At 39.7% G+C, this 16,899-nt stretch overlaps 1 protein-coding gene across 4 annotated transcripts in view; it reads right to left on the bottom strand.

Annotated features, from left to right (window-relative positions):
• Positions 1 to 16,899, bottom strand: part of SLC9A7 (solute carrier family 9 member A7) — a 151,873-nt gene that overhangs the window by 113,371 nt on the left and 21,603 nt on the right. The gene's annotated exons all lie outside the window — the stretch shown is intronic.

The raw sequence follows: 16,899 nt of genomic DNA, 5'->3' as shown, positions 1-16,899 counted from the left end.
CACAAAGACCTGGCATCTGCCACCTCTCCAGTTTCACTTTCTACCACCATCTGGCCCTCACACATAAACACTCGTCCTATTCAACACCTCAGAGACGGACTTCCCTGGCTGTCCAGTGGTTAAGACTCTGCACCTTCCAATGCAGGGGATGCAGGTTTGATCCCTGGTCGGGGAACTAAGATCCCACATGCCACGAAGCGTGGCTAAAAAATAAAATAAAATAAAAAAACAAAATACACCTCAGAGTGCCCCTCACTCACCTTGCTATCATCCTGACAATGATATCCTCCAAGACCTTCCTCACAGCACTGGCAGAGAGGAGAAAAGGAAAAAAAAAGAGAGAGAGAGAAAAAGGAAGACAAGAAAAATAGAGAAGAAGGGAATCTCAGCTAAGGGGGCCTCTCATCCAAATAAACCCTGGGGATCTCTGAGATGATGTATCAAAGCAAAACCACCTACACATACAGACTGCCAAGACTATATCCTGAATTCCCAGAGCAAAATCTCTCCAAAAAGCGATAAAGCATCATATGAGTGGATGTTAAAGATGAAGTCTCTTGATACACGAAAACCCAAACTTAGGAACAAACAGATTGAAGAAAGGACTTCAAATCGCATTCCCACAAGATGATTAGCTCTGGTCCAAATACATATGATGATGTTAATAGTGCTTTTAAAATATATTTCCTGTGTTGGTTATCTTACTGATCCTATTTGAAGATATAATTTGATTTAACTGTGAGTTGATCTTACAAAATTCTAGTAAATATTTTTATTCTTAAATGAGTTTAATATAACAGCCTGCTTAGGTTCATGTGTTCCAACAGATAATGTTCTTTTCACTTCTAAAATTAAATTACTCAATGAGAACTGCCAGAAAGAGACTTTATTAATAATTCTCCAGAATGATAGAGAACACACAAGATATGTTTCCATTTTACCACTCTAATCAGCTAGCAGAAGAGTGGAATTTTCAAAGATGCAAATAGTTCACCTAGGTCATGTTACCCTGGATAGAAATCAGAGCTGCAAGAGAATAGGAGACTGAGGGAAAAGAGCACATCCCTCAGCCTCTGGTTTCTCTGGCTTACAAATCTAGAGCAAATGGTCCTCTTCCTTTAAATTCATCCATTCTGCTTCCAAGAAATAAGTAAGTTAGCTGTGAAATTCAGTTTCCTGTAAAGTCATCTTCAGATGCTTCACAGTTTTAAATTATTATAAGTATCACAACACAGCTTGGATTCCAAAGTGAAGGGCCAGGATTGAGAAAAGACCCTCCCCTCCATGCATCACCATCCAACCCACTGCAGACTATGGAGATTCTCAGTCAGCCAGTATTGGAGCCATCACGAAGAAGGCCATCATGGGCCTTGCCTTTATGGACCTTGTGGTCTAGTGCAGGTAGGGAGGAGTAGCCAATAAAAAAGTAAATCAAGGGCTTCCCTGGTGGTGCAGTGGTTGAGAGTCCGCCTGCCGATGCAGGGGACACGGGTTCGTGCCCCGGTCCGGGAAGATCCCACGTGCCACGGAGCGGCTGGGCCCGCGAGCCATGGCCGCTGAGCCTGTGCGTCCGGAGCCTGTGCTCTGCAACGGGAGATGCCACAACAGTGAGAGGCCCGCGTACCGCAAAAAAAAATAAAATAAAAAAGTAAATCAAGAGAAGAGATGATTATGTATTGTGCTAAGTGCTGTCAGTGAAAGCAGTTGGTGACATGCACCAACAAGGGGCACTTTTTTTCCATTTTGCTTCCTACATTCTCAATAAACGTATAACTTCATGGTTTGGACTATTAATTGCACAAACACTAGAACAAACATGGATTTTCTATTCTAGTCTAAGGGTTGATAAACCAAAAATCTATTTTGATGATCCTGTGCTCTATGAAAAATTGCCTCTGGTTTTTTGTGGAGGGGTGGGTGACTGGGTACCAGGATCAGCAACGGTCTTAGTGGTACTTCGTTACAAAATGCAAAGGTGTTCCACACATGAGTAGCCTATGAACACAGGTTTCAAAATAAGCATAAAGCCTTAACTTAGAGTTTAATTATACTTTAGAGTCATCACTACCTTAATGTTTAAACATCTGTTTAAGTCCTCCTAATAAGGGAGAAATGCCTGTTTGTTTATGGCTTTTCTAAATATAAATGCAGTGATCTATGGCTTTAAAAAAACACTTTGTTACAATGTTAGTTAATCTAGCTAATAAGAGTTATTTGCAGAAAATGGAACATAAGAGAGAGTAATAGAGGTTTTTCATGTACAAGTAAAAACTGTTTCCTTCCCAAATCTTAGTTACCCGAATTATTCTCAGATTATTTGTAAAAACTAAAGTTCAGTGAGGCAATAAAAGAGTTTTATCAACCCCACTTATGATATTTAATTTAAGCATTTCACACAAAGAATTGGAGTATTAAAGAAAGTAACCAAAAAAGAGATAGATGCTGATCACAAAGTCTTTTCACAGGCACATATACCAATAAAACCATGAAAAAGAGGATTAAATAAGTGATCTGAGTGCTCCAAAACTTTATATACAAAGTTACTCCTTTGTGTCTGTGGGTCATTGTAACAATGAGACTGCAATTTACTAGATGCCATTCACAAGTTCTGCTGTGGGCTCAAAGCAGAGGTATGGGGGGGGGGAACCTCCAGAAGATTCTTCCACAGTAAGCAGTAACCTTCTGTCATTTTAGGCCACCACACAGAAATAACTGTCACTCACAGCTTCAGTCACAGAGTGGGATGTATCATGCTTCATTCGGTACAAAATAGGACAATGAAAATACCAATAACTTGATCAATACTATGGACAAAAAAATTGTTGCCTGCCATTTCAGTAAACAAAGAATGTTGCCTGCCATTCAGGTACCCAAATGTTGCCGGCCACCCTGAGGGGAATTCAGGATGGGGGAAAAACAGGATACTGGCTCTAAATAGTTAAGACGCATATCAAAGGAATAATTTGATATTATCAATATTATCAATAAGCATAGACTCCGACATCTTTCCACACATAGAAAAGCACACTAAAACCTCAAGTTAAAACATAACTTGAGGGCTTCCCTGGTGGCGCAGTGGTTCAGAGTCCGCCTGCCGCTGCAGGGGACACGGGTTCGTGCCCTGGTCTGGGAAGATCCCACATGCCGCGGAGCGGCTGGGCCCGTGAGCCATGGCCGCTGAGCCTGCACATCCGGAGCCTGTGCTCCGCAAAGGGAGAGGCCACAACAGTGAGAGGTCTGCGTACCGGAAAAAAAAAAAACAAACATAACTTGAGGTGTCTGTTTTTTGTGATCAGCAGTAATCTTTTGATGTTCGACTACATGGTTTTTTTTGGTTGGTTTGTTTGGGTTTTGTTTTTTGTTTTTTTAGCAAAAACTCCTATATATATATATCCTGGCTCCTCCCTTACCTCTTTGTATCAGTTCTTCAGAGAGCCTGTGAGAGGCTGTCTCCCAGTAAGGTCTCGCAATAAAACATAACTCTCAATTCTTAGGTTCTGTGGGTTTTTTTCAGTTGATAATATATTTCAGCAACCCCTGGTCAGCCAGCAGTGAGAGGAAGCTGAAGTGCTGTGATAAAACATCAGGCTGCTTGCAATGTCGACCTAGAAACCAAATCACTGCTTTGTAGCAAAGAATAAAAATCATGATACAAAAGCCACATTCAATCTACCCACCTAGCAAAAGAAAGATGAATAAAATATATAAATCACTACCACACGTAACTGGAGGACTTGATATGAGAAGTAATATATTACATTGGGTTGGCCAAAAAGTTCGTTCAGGTTTTTGGTAGCATCTTACAGAAAAACCCAAACGAACTTTTTGGCCAACCCAATAAAATAATATAATGTGGTATTATAAGGCTCATCTTGGAAAAGGAACAATTTGCTTTCTTTGCTGTGACTAAAGGGCCTGGGTTGGGCAGTCCATATATTAACAATGAGATTTCTCATAAGAAAAGGCAAAAAACCTCAACAGAGCAATGTCTGAAGCCCTGAGCCAGCCCCAAGTGCACACCCATTGCTCAGACCTTGCCTGGGTTTCCTCCCAAAGCAAACTCCCTCGCTCTCCTATGAAGAGGCGAAGCAGGAGACTGCAAAAGCATCACAGCCGTGAGCCCTGAAAAAGATGCCAAGAGGAACTTTGAGGAATGGGCTGCCTCAATAGCAGAGGGCGTCAACAGATGCGAAGTGAGGCCCTATAACTGTAGCATAAGCCTTCCCTTGGCTTGTACAGGGGTACAATCCAAGGGGTAGGTGCTCTCCTCACCCATGTAAGGAATCTGTGCTCCCCAGAAACTGCCCAATGACATAACTGTACAGCTGTAAACTGCATGAGCATTCTGACTCAGTCATCAACAATAACCTTAAAAAAAACAACTACTAATTCCATTCTTTTGCTATGATGAAGAATGCAGAAGAGAAGCTAGAGGAATTGGAATGGTTCAAAGCAGGGATTCTGGAGCCAGACTGCCCGGGTTCAAATCTCAGCTTAAGGGACTTCCCTGGTGGTCCAGTGGTTAAGAATCTGCCTTCTAATGCAGGGGACGCGGGTTCAATCCCTGGTCAGGGAACTGGAATACCACATGCCTTGGGGCAACTAAGCCTATGCGCTGTAACTACTGAGCCCACGAGCCACAACTAGAGAAAGAAGCCCGTGCACCACAACGAAAGATCCCGCATGCTGCAAAGAAGATCCTGTGTGCTGCAACTAAGACCCGATGCAGCCAAATTAATTAATTAATTAAATATTTTTTAAAATCTCAGCTTCACCGTTTACTAAGCTGGATGACCTCAGCCAAGTTACTTCTTTTTGCCTCAATTTTCTCATCAGTAAATGGTAAATGGCATTGCGTTGTTATGAGGAACTGAGTTCATATTTATAAAGTGCCCGGAATAGTACTTGGCACATATTGAGAGCACTGTTTATTAAATTTTTAATTAAATTTTAAAAAATAAAATAAAATAATGAAATAAAATAGTTTACACAGCTAGGAAGAACCCCTGACCCCATTCAGACCTCTCATCAGAGCTGTAGTTGGAGTTCTGTTCTCTCTTCTGCCCCAGACCACTTAACAGAACTGCTAACGGGAGTCTCAGTGCCATGATGGGTACAGATATTCACTATTCTCACCTTCTCGTTGCTATAACCCTGATTCAGGTCCTCCTCATCCCCAACACAACCAACTCTCAAGGCATCTCCCCAGCTGGTATCACTAACCTCTCATTCCCAGGCAGCAGTGCAGTTGCAGTGATGGGTTCAAGCTTGCAATCAGACTCCCAAGACCCAAACAGGTTTTCAGTTAATATAACATTTACTTCGCTTTAGAGTAGGACACGGACAGGAAATACATCAGGGACAGCAGCTTCATCTCCATGGGAAGCCCAGAAGCCATCCCAGTACACAGTTCTTCTGTCCCCTCACCCACACCGGTGGTGAATGACTGCCACAGTGGGAGCCAAGATGTTCAGGGGTCTTGTTGAGACACCACAGTCCCTTTTCCCATCAGTCTTTTATACCATCCTCTGCAGGCTAAAGGTCCACACTCCAACTGACACCTCCCCAAGCCAGGTGCAGCTCCATACAACAACCGAGGCAGACACAATATCCCCTAATTATCTTAACTCGACTGTTTCCAAAGACACAGAGTATGGGAGACCAAGATCATTCTTAAGGCAGGTCTAAATCAACCCAAACCTTTGCTCACAAATGCCAACCCATCCTTTAACAGAACACAGCCTCAAAACTCCAAAAGGGCAAATGAGGTCCACAAAGGATTCTGTTCCCTGAATCCTACGTTTCCTGTGTTATGCCCTACAGTGATCCCCACATGCCCTAACCTCGGCCACACAGCCTGACCTGGCTTTCGGTGCACCATAGACAGTTGTGTTCAATTCAGTGTCAACTCCTTGGGTGCAGAACCTTTTCTTTATTTCCTCTTCCCACCACTCGGCACTGCAGCATAGTCTCTTAAACCTGAAAAACTCAGCAAAACATTAACTGCATTTAAGCAACTAATAAAGCTGGGTCATCCAAAGAAGACATACAGATGACCAAGAGGCACACGAAAAGCTGCTCAACATCACTAATTATTAGAGAAATGCAAATCAAAACTACAATGAGGTATCACCTCATACCGGTTAGAATGGGCATCATCAGGAAACCTACAAACAACAAATGAGGGAGAGGGTGTGGAGAAAAGGGAACCCTCTTGCACTGTTGGTGGGAATGTAAATTGATACAGCCACTATCTGTATCAACTGAAGAACAGTATGGAGGTTCCTTAAAAAACTAAAAATAGAACTACCATATGACCCAGCAGTCCCACTACTGGGCATATACCCAGAGAAAACCATAATTCAAAAAGACACATGCAAAAAAAAAATAAGACACATGCACCCCAATGTTCATTGCAGCACTATTTAAAAGCCAGGACATGGAAGCAACCTAAATGCCCATCGACAGACGAATGGATAAAGAAGATGTAGTACATATATACAGTGGAATATTACTCAGCCATATAAAGGAATGACATTGGGTCATTTGTAGAGACGTGGATGGACCTAGAGACTGTCATACATAGTGAAGTAAGTCAGAAAGAGAAAAACAAATATCGTATGTTAACGCATATTTGTGGAATCTAGAAAAATGGTACAGATGAACCAGTTTGCAAGGCAGAAATAGAGACACAGATGTAGAGAACAAACGTATGGACACCAAGGGGGGAAAGTGAGGGTGGGGTGGTGGTGGTGGGATGAATTGGGAGATTGGGATTGACATTTATATACCAATATGTATAAAATAGATAACTAATAAGAACCTGCTGTATAAAATAAAACTCAAATAAATAAAATAAAGCTGGGTCACAATTATTCTGCTACAGTGAAGGAATGCTACGTCATTTTCTCAGTGTCTGAATGACAGTGAGGACACACATGAAATGTTAAAGACCGAAAGCCTAATCCAAACCACTCTCTCGATTTTTCTGTTTCTCTTGCTGGAAGAAGCAGCTCCAGAGGGATCATAAAGCTAATTTCTTAATAACCTCCTCCACATAGCACTCCCATAGCAGTCCTTGTGAGAAGGGTCTGTGTCCCTGTACAATAAATAGCCACAAATACTTGGGTAGTCAACATACGACTTAATTTTGTGAAAATCATGGTTGGGCTTACTTGGGTCTCTTTATGGAAAGATTGAAATCTGTAATTAATAAACAATACGAAAATAAACACAAAGAACTAATCAATATAAATGAGGGATGTCCCAAAGTTTGACTCAGGCACAAATCAGCTTCAGTCTTCAGAAGTAACTGAACGTCTCCCTCAATGGCATTTTGGGTATTCCTTAACTGTTAGTGATCAACAACCATGTGATAGCAAGATATAGAATGTCATCACATGTGACCAGCATATCAACATGAGTAATATAAACAAGGCATGCCTTTTGTATTTATTATAAAGTCTATTTGTAATTTGGAGTACAGATTGCCTTATGTGTTTTACATGTAGAAATTCTACCAGTCTCTTGAGTGATATATTCATCTTTATTATTGTAAAAATAAATGTTGATAAATGACTAGGAGAGCTGTTGATTTTATATACAAAACAGTTAACTTATTAATAATGCATTAAGGGGACGCGGGTTCGTGCCCCGGTCCGGAAGGATCCCACATGCCGTAGAGCGGCTGGGCCCGTGAGACATGGCCGCTGAGCCTGCACGTCCGGAGCCTGTGCTCCGCAACGGGAGAGGCCACAACAGTGAGAGGCCTGCGTACCGCAAAAAAAAAAAAAAAAAGCATTAAGATGGACACAAAAAGTACAAACCATAAAGGGAAAAACTGACAAATTGGACTTTATCAAAACCTAAAACTTCTACTCTTCAAAAGGCACTGCTAAGGAAATGAAAAAAACAAGCCACAGACAGGGAGAAAATACTGCAAACCCCTTATCTGATAAAGAATTTGCACCGAAAAAATATAAAAGCACAACTCAAGAAGACCAAAAGAAAAAAGAAGATTAAAAATGGGCCAAAAAATATGAACAGAGCACAACAAGGTATACAGACTGCAAATAAGCACAAGAAAAGAAGTTCCACATCATTGATCATTAGGAAGATGCAAATTAAAACAACAATAAGATACCACTTCACACTAGAATGGCTAAAATTAAAAATTCCTAAATAAGAAAAATTGGTAAGGCTGTGGAGCAATCTTCCACACTGCTGCTGGGAATGCAAAATGTTCAGTCCCTTTGAAAAAGGTTGCCAGGTTTTTCTAAAGTTAAACATACACTTACCATACAACCCAGAAATCTCACTCTTGGGTGTTTATCCAACAGAAATGAAAACACATGCCCACACAAAGACGTGTAGGCAAATGTTCAGAGCAGCTTTATTTATAATACCCAGAACTGAAAACAACCCAAATGTTCAACGAATGGTGAATGTGCAAGTAAACCATGATGCATCCATGCAATGGAATACTGCTCAGTAATAACAAAGAAACAGACTACTGATACACACAACAACATGGATGAATTGCAGAAGTATTTTGCTAGGTGAAAGAAGCTAGACACAAAAGGGTACCTAATATATGACTTCATTCACTTGAAGTTTTAGAAAAGGCTAAACTATAGGGACAGAAAACAGACCAGTAGTTGCCAAGGGCTCTGCAAAGATGCACAAGGACTTTCTGGGGGGATAGATGTTCTACATATTGATTTTGGTGGTGGTCACACAAGTGTATGTGTATGGGAAGACTCACCAAACTCTATACATAAAAAGAACGAATCTTATCGTATGAAAGTGTATCTCAATAAACCTGACTTTTAAAAAGGAATACATTAAGAAATAAACAGGTAAACAGTGAAGGTTGAATGAACAGTGCAATCACTAAATAACTTAAGGAAAAACAATATATCTGGTTAAGTCAAAAAATATCTAAAAGTTTAAGTAACAACACAAGATACAATAATAGACATTAGGTTATAATTCTAATCTTTGTAGAATTGTTTGGTACCATTAACATCACAAAACAACCTTCTAGAGTTGCATTTAATTTCTAGCTATCTCTTCGGTATCACACAAATAGGACCTAATGAACTCCCCCATGCAATCTAGCAGCTGACAGTGCTGAGAAATTACACTCTGTAATGTCAAACTTTGAAAACATGACAACTGACATTTTTAATAAAATTGCAATAATAACGCATCCCTGAGTAAAATATAGATTTAGTAAACTCAGAGATTCATTTTAAGTTGGTGATACTTTGGTTTGGTGTTGGCCAAATACGAATTTTCAACACTTGCCATTCAACAATTAGCCAAAATAGTTATTCAGTGTTATGTCTAATACAAGTGATCAATCTGTTAACTTTAAGGATGCCAAGTTTTTGGTTCATGACAAGCCAGCCTCCACCAAACCGATATCAAAATACACTCTGGGTTTTGCCTTCTCTGCCTTCAAGCACTTATGCTAACATCTACACTAGAAACCCTAAGCCACTTTCAGTACTTTGATTTGTTTACATTAATTTTCAAGATACTTCATTTCAAGGTAGAAATGTAGTAAAAAGCATTTGACAATTTTCAGGAAATATCCTGGGCTGTGAAAATGAGAGTAAAGAAAATGAAAAATAATGTGGCTAAGCCAATTTAAATGAAAAGTATTCCAGAACAACAATACAATTTAAAGATATAATGGACAAGAAGACCTCATTTATAATATTAACAAAAACATAAAATATCTAGGTTTAATGTTAACAAGAAAGGTGCAAAACTTAAGAGGAAAACGCAAAAATACTCCTGAAGAACACAAGAGTCTTGAAAAATAGAAAGGCATAGGAGGTCCTTGAATAGGAAGAATCAACATGGTAAAAATTATTCTTCCCACACTGATTCATAAATTCAATGCTATCCCAATAAAAATACCAATAGGCATTTGGGAACTAGAGAATTCTAGAGTCATATGCAAAACTAAACAGACAAGAACCGGGATAACTCAAGGGGAAAAATGAGCAATGAGGGATATTAGCCCTAACATATTTTAAAATATTCTAAGGGCTGAAACCATTGGAACTATTTAATACTGGTACAGTAATAATATTGATGGCATTAATTCATGAATAGAATCATACCAATGGAAAAGAATAGAAATTTAGGATATGATAGAGAAGGCATCTCAAATCAGCAGGGTCGATATGAACTTTTTAGTAACTGGTGATGGTACAACTAAGTAGATATTTGGGGAGCATCTTTCTAACGATGAAGTCCAGACATCTTAAGAGTAAAAACTGAAAACATTGACTACTTGATAGCAAAAACAACAAACTTCTAAGAGGAGGAAAACACATAATCAAGGTTTTTTAAAAAAAAAGATAAACTGAAAAAAATAGTTGCAACCCATCACAGATAAGGGGGCTAATCTCCCTAATATATTAAAAAGGTCCTACATGGAAGCAACCTAAGTGTCCATTGACAGATGAATGGATAAAGAAGATGTGGCACATATATACAATGGAATATTACTCAGCCATAAAAAGAAATGAAATTGAGTTATCTGTAGTGAGGTAGATGGACCTAGAGTCTGTCATACAGAGTGAAGTAAGTCAAAAAGAGAAAAACAAATACGGTATGCTAACACATATACATGGAATCTGAAAAATAAAAAAGGTCTGAAGAACCTAGGGGCAGGACAGGAATAAAGACACAGACATAGAGAATGGACTTGAGGACATGGGGAGTCAGAAGGGTAAGCTGGGACAAAGTGAGAGAGTGGCATGGACATATATATACTACCAAATGTAAAATAGCTAGCTAGTGGGAAGCAGCTGCATAGCACACGGTAGACCAGCTCGGTGCTTTGTGACCACCTAGAGGGGCAGGATAGGGAGGGTGGGAGGGAGACGTGAGAGGGAGGAGATATGGGGTTATATGTATATGTATAGTTGATTCAGTTTGTTATAAAGCAGAAACGCACCATTATAAAGCAATTATACTCCAATAAAGATGTTAAAAAAAAGTCCTAGAATCAAGAAAGAGACAAGTCCATAAGGAAAAAGTATGCAAAGAATATAAATAGGCAATTCACAAGAAAAAAATATAAATGGCTCTTAACCTTTTGAAAAGATATTCATCATTATTTATAAGAGAAATGCAAATTAAATGACACTGAGATACCATTCTTATCTCTCAAATTGACAAAAATCCAGAAGTTTGACAACACATTCTTTTGGCAAGACTGGGAAAATGGGCACTTTCATTGCTGGCAAGAGTGAAAAATAGTACAACTTCTAATGAAAAGAATCTGGCAAAATCACCCAAAATTGCAAATGTATTTACCTTTTGAGCCAGCAATCTTACTTCTAGGAATCTATCCCACAGATACAACCACACGTGTACAAGATGTTCAAGGTTATCCAGTGCAGTATTGCTTGGTGACAGTAAGCCTGGAAACCATCCTAGCGTCCAACACCAAAGGACTAAATTATGGTACATCCACACAATAGAATACCTTGCAGCTATAAAAGAAACGAATGGGGAAGACTTCTTTGTTCTAATATGGCAACATCTCTAGGATAACTTAAATGAAAAACACAAGATGCACTACAGGACACATGGTATATACTACCTTTTATGGAGGAAGGGTGGAAATCAGAACATATGTTATTTGCTTATATTTACGTGAAGAAATACAGGAAAGACAAACAAAAGTGGTTACTACAATGTCAAGGAGAAATGAATATAGAGGGACGCAGCATACATTTTCTTTTTTTTTTAACATCTTTATTGGAGCATAACTGCTTTACAATGTTGTATTGGTTTCTGCTGTATAACAAAGTGAATCAGCTATACATATACATATATCCCCATAACTCCTCCCTCTTGCATCTCCCTCCCAGTTTCACAATCCCACCCCTCTAAGTGGTCACAAAGCACCAAGCTGATCTCCCTGTGCTATGTGGCTGCTTCCCACTAGCTATCTATTTTACATTTGGTAGTATATATAAGTCCATGCCACTCTCTCACTTCGTCCCAGTTTACCCTTCCCCCTCCCCATGTCCTCAAGTCCCTTCTCTAAGTCTGTGTCTTTATTCTTGTCCTGCCCCTAGGTTTATCAGAACCAACTTTTTTTTTTTTTAGATTCCATATATATGTGTTAGCATATGCTATTTGTTTTTCTATTTCTGACTTACTTCATTCTGTATGACAGACTCTAGGTCCATGGACCTCACTACAAATAACTCAGTTTCATTTCCTTTTATGGCTGAGTAATATTCCATTGTATGTATGTGCCACATCTTTATCCATTCATCTGTCGATGGACACTTACGTTGCTTCCATGTCCTGGCGATTGTAAATGGTGCTGCAATGAATATTGTGGTACATGACTCTTTTTGAATTATGGTTTTCTCAGGGTATATGCCCAGTAGTGGGATTGCTGGGTCATATGGTAGTTCTATTTTTAGTTTTCTAAGGAACTTCCACACTGTTCTCCATAGCGGCTGTATCAATTTACATTCCCACCAACAGTGAAAGAGGGTTACCTTTTCTCCACGCCCTCTCCAGCATTTACTGTTTCTAGATTTTTTGATGATGGCCATTCTAACCGGTGTGAGGTGATATCTCATTGTAGTTTTGATTTCATTTCTCTAATGATTAGTGATGTTCAGCATCCTTTCATGTGTTTGTTGGCAATCTGTATATCTTCCTTGCAGAAATGTCTATTTAGGTCTTCTGCCCATTTTTTGATTGGGTTGTTTGTTTTTTGCTACTGAGCTGCTTGTAAATTTTGGAGAGTAATCCTTTGTCAGTTGCTTCGTTTGCAAATATCTTCTCCCATTCTGAGAGTTGTATTTTGGTCTTGTTTATGGATTCCTTTGCTATGCAAAAGCTTTTAAGTTTCATTAGGTCCCATTTGTTTATTTTTGCTTTTACTTCCATTTCTCTAGGAGGTGGGTCAAAAAGGATCTTGCTGTGATTTATGTCATAGAGTGTTCTATGTTTTCCTCTAAGAGTTTTACAGTGTCTGCCGTTACATATAGGCCTTAATCCATTTTGAGTTTATTTTTGTGTATGGCGTCAGGAGGTGTTCTAATTTCATTCTTTTACATGTAGCTGTCCAGTGCTCCCAGCACCACTTACTGAAGAGGCTGTCATTTCTCCCTTGTATATTCTTGCCTCCATTAGCAAAGATAAGGTGACCATATGTGCGTGGGTTTATCTTTGGGCTTTCTATCCTGTTCCATTGATCTATATTTCTGTTTTGTGCCAGTACCACACTGTCTTGATTACTGCAGCTTTGTATTATAGTCTGAAGTCAGGGAGCCTGATTCCTCCAGCTCCATTTTCCTTTCTCAAGATTGCTTTGGCTATTTGGGGTCTTTTGTGTTTCCATACAAATTGTGAATTTTTTTGTTCTAGTTCTGTGAAAAATGCCACTGAATCTATAGATAGCTTTGGGTACTATAGTCATTTTCACAATGTTGATTCTTCCAATCCAAGAACACGGTATATCTCTCCATCTGTTTGTATCATCTTTAATTTCTTTCATCAGTGTCTTATAGTTTTCTGTGTACAAGTCTTTTGTCTCCTTAGGTCGGTTTATTCCTAGTATTTTATTCTTTTTGTTGCAATGGTAAATGGGAGTACTTCCTTAATTTCTCTTTCAGATATTATATCATTAGTGTATGGGAATCCAAGGGATTTCTGTGCATTAATTTTGTATCCTTCAACTTTACCAAATTCATTGATTAGCTCTAATAGTTTTCTGGTAGCATCTTTAGGATTCTCTATGTACGTATCATGTCATCTGCAAACAGTGACAGTTTTACTTCTTCTTTTCTGATTTGGATTCCTTTTATTTCTTTTCTTCTCTGATTGCTGTGGCTAAAACTTCCAAAACTATGTTGAATAATAGCAGTGAAAGTGGGCAACCTTGTCTTGTTCCTGATCTTAGAGAAAATGGTTTCAGTTTTTCACCACTGAGAACAATGTTGGCTGTGGGTTTGTCATATATGGCCTTTAATATGTTGAGGAAAGTTCCTTCTATGCCTACTTTCTGGAGGGTTTCTATCATAAATGGGTGTTGAATTTTGTCGAAATCTTTCTCTGCATCTATTGAGATGATCATATGGTTTTTCTCCTTCAATTTGTTAATATGGTTTATCACATTGATTGATTTGCAGATATTGAAGAATCCTTGCATTCCTGGGATAAGCCCCACTTGATCATGGTGTATGATCCTTTTAATGTGCTGTTGGATTCTGTTTGCTAGTGTTTTGTTGAGGATTTTTGCATCTATGTTCATCAGTGATATTGGCCTGTAGTTTTCTTTCTTTGCAACATCTTTGCCTGGTTGTGGTATCAGGGTGATGGTGGCCTCGTAGAATGAGTTTGGGAGTGTTTCTCCCTCTGCTATATTTTGAAAGAGTTTGAGAAGGATAGGTGTTAGCTCTTCTCTAAATGTTTGATAGAATTCGCCTGTGAAGCCATCTGGTCCTGGGCTTTTGTTTGTTGGAAGATTTTTAGTCACAGTCTCAATTTCAGTGCTTGTGATTGGTCTGTTTATATTTTCTATTTCTTCCTGACTCAGTCTTGGAAGGTTGTGCTTTTCTAAGAATTTGTCCATTTCTTCCAGGTTGTCCATTTTATTGGCATATAGTTGCTTGTAGTAATCTCTCATGATCGTTTGTATTTCTGCGGTGTCAGTTGTTACTTCTTTTTCATTTCTAATTCTGTTGATTTGAGGCTTCTCTCTTTTTTTCTTGATGAGGCTAATGCTTTATCAATTTTGTTTACCTTTTCAAAGAACCAGCTTTTAGTTTTATTGATATTTGCTATTGTTTCCTTCATTTCTTTTTCATTTATTTCTGATCTGATCTTTAAGATTTCTTTCCTTCTCCTAACCTCGGGGTTATTTTTGTTCTTCTTTCTCTAATTGCTTTAGGTATAAGGTTAGGTATCTGTTCCCCACCCAGACAGCAGGGGGTTAAAACAGTGGCTGATTAGGGGGCTCTTGCTCATTCAGGCCTGGGGGAGGGAGGGGTATTGTGGTTATAATTGGAATGCAGGGTGGGCCTGCAGTGGCAGAGACCAGCATGATGTTGCAACAGCCTGAGGCGCGCTGTGTGTTCTCCCAGGGAAGTTGTCCCTGGATCACGGGACCCTGGCAGTGGCGGGCTGCACAGGCTCCCGGGAGGGAAGGTGTGGATAGTGACCTGCGCTTGCACACAGGCTTCTTGGTGGCTGCAGCAGCAGCCTTAGCGTCCCATGCCCGTCTCTGGGGTCCACGCTGATAGCCGTATCTCACGCCCATCTCTGGAGCTCATTTAGGCAGTGCTCTGAATCCTCTCTCCTCACGCACCCCGAAACAACAGTCTCTTGCCTCTTTGGCAGGTCCAGACTCTTTCCCAGTCTCCCTCACGGCTAGCTGTGGCGCACTAGCCCCCTTCAGGCTGTGTTCATGCAGCCAACCCCAGTCCTCTCCCTGGGATCTGACCTCCGAAGCCTGAGCCTCAGCTCCCAACCCTCGCCCATCCCAGCGGGTGAGCAAACAAGCTCCTCAGGCTGGTGAGTGCTAGTCGGCACGGATCCTTTGTGCAAGAATGTCTCTGCTTTGCCCTCTGCACTCCTGTTGCTGCGCTCTCCTTCGTGGCTCCGAAGCTTCCACCTGCCCATCCCCCGTCTCCACCAGTGAAGGGGCTTCCTAACGTGTGGAAACTTTTCCTCCTTCACAGCTCCCTCCCAGAGGTGCAGTCCCCATCCCTATTCTTTTGTCTGTTTTTTCTTTTTTCTTTTGCCCTACCCAGGTACATGGGAATTTTCTTGCCTTTTGGGAAGTCTGCAGTCTTCTACCAGCATTCAGCAGGTGTTCTGTAGGAGTTGTTCTACATGTAGATTTATTTTTGATGTATTTGTGGGGAGGAAGGTGATCTCCACGTCTTACTCCTCTGCCATCTTGAAGGTCCCACTGGGGCATACATTTTCAATGTGTCCCCTTTAAGTTTCTTTTCTATTTGGACCGTGTAAATGTATTACCTATTCAAACTTTTTTTAATATTTGCAAAAGAGAGTCAGGAAGGGCAAAAAATAACAATAAAATTATTAAGAGCTACATATACTTGTTATAAAACTATATAGACTATTTAAATTATAACTAAATTTCTTTTGCTGTTGTTGAGTCCAACTTCAATTACTTTTTGGTCAGAGAACATTCTTTATGATTTCAATCTTGTAAAATTTAATAAGACTTGTTTTATGGCCAAGCATATGACCTATTCTGTAGAATGTTCCATGTCTGCTTAAAAAGGATGTGTGTTTTACTGTTGCTGGGTAGACTGTTCTATAAATGCCAGTTAGGTCAAGTAGGTTGATGGTGTTGTTTAAATCTTCTGTAACCTTGCTAACTTTTTATGCAGGTGCTCTTTCAATTATTGAAAGGTATAGAAGTCCCTACCCATTATTGTTGAATTGCATCTCTCTTTTCAAGTCTGTCAATTTTTGCTTCATGTGTTTTGGAACTGTTTTTAGGTGTGGACACATTCATAATTTTTTATATCTTCCTGAGGGCATTATGAAGTGTTGTTCTTTATCTACAATAATATTTCTTATCTTTTTTTTTATATTTCTTATCTTAAAGTCTATCTTGTCTGATAACATAGCTACTCCACTGCTTTTATGATTAGCGTTAGCTGGAATGTATTTTTTCCATCCTTTTACTTTCAACCTTTGTGTGCATGTGCGTGTGTGTGTGTGAATCTAAAGCGTAGTTCTCAGCAGGGAGCAATTTTGTCCCCTGAATGACATCTGGCAATAGCTGGAGAAATTTATGTTTATCACAACTGCATGGCTACTACTGACATGTAATGGATAAAGACCAGGGATGCTACTAAATATCCT

This window comes from Tursiops truncatus, chromosome X (genome assembly GCF_011762595.2).
Source record: "Tursiops truncatus isolate mTurTru1 chromosome X, mTurTru1.mat.Y, whole genome shotgun sequence".
In the NCBI taxonomy this organism is placed as follows: domain Eukaryota; kingdom Metazoa; phylum Chordata; class Mammalia; order Artiodactyla; family Delphinidae; genus Tursiops; species Tursiops truncatus.
The sequence above is the reverse complement of the archived record's forward strand: the minus strand, read 5'-3'. Positions and strand labels throughout refer to the sequence as shown.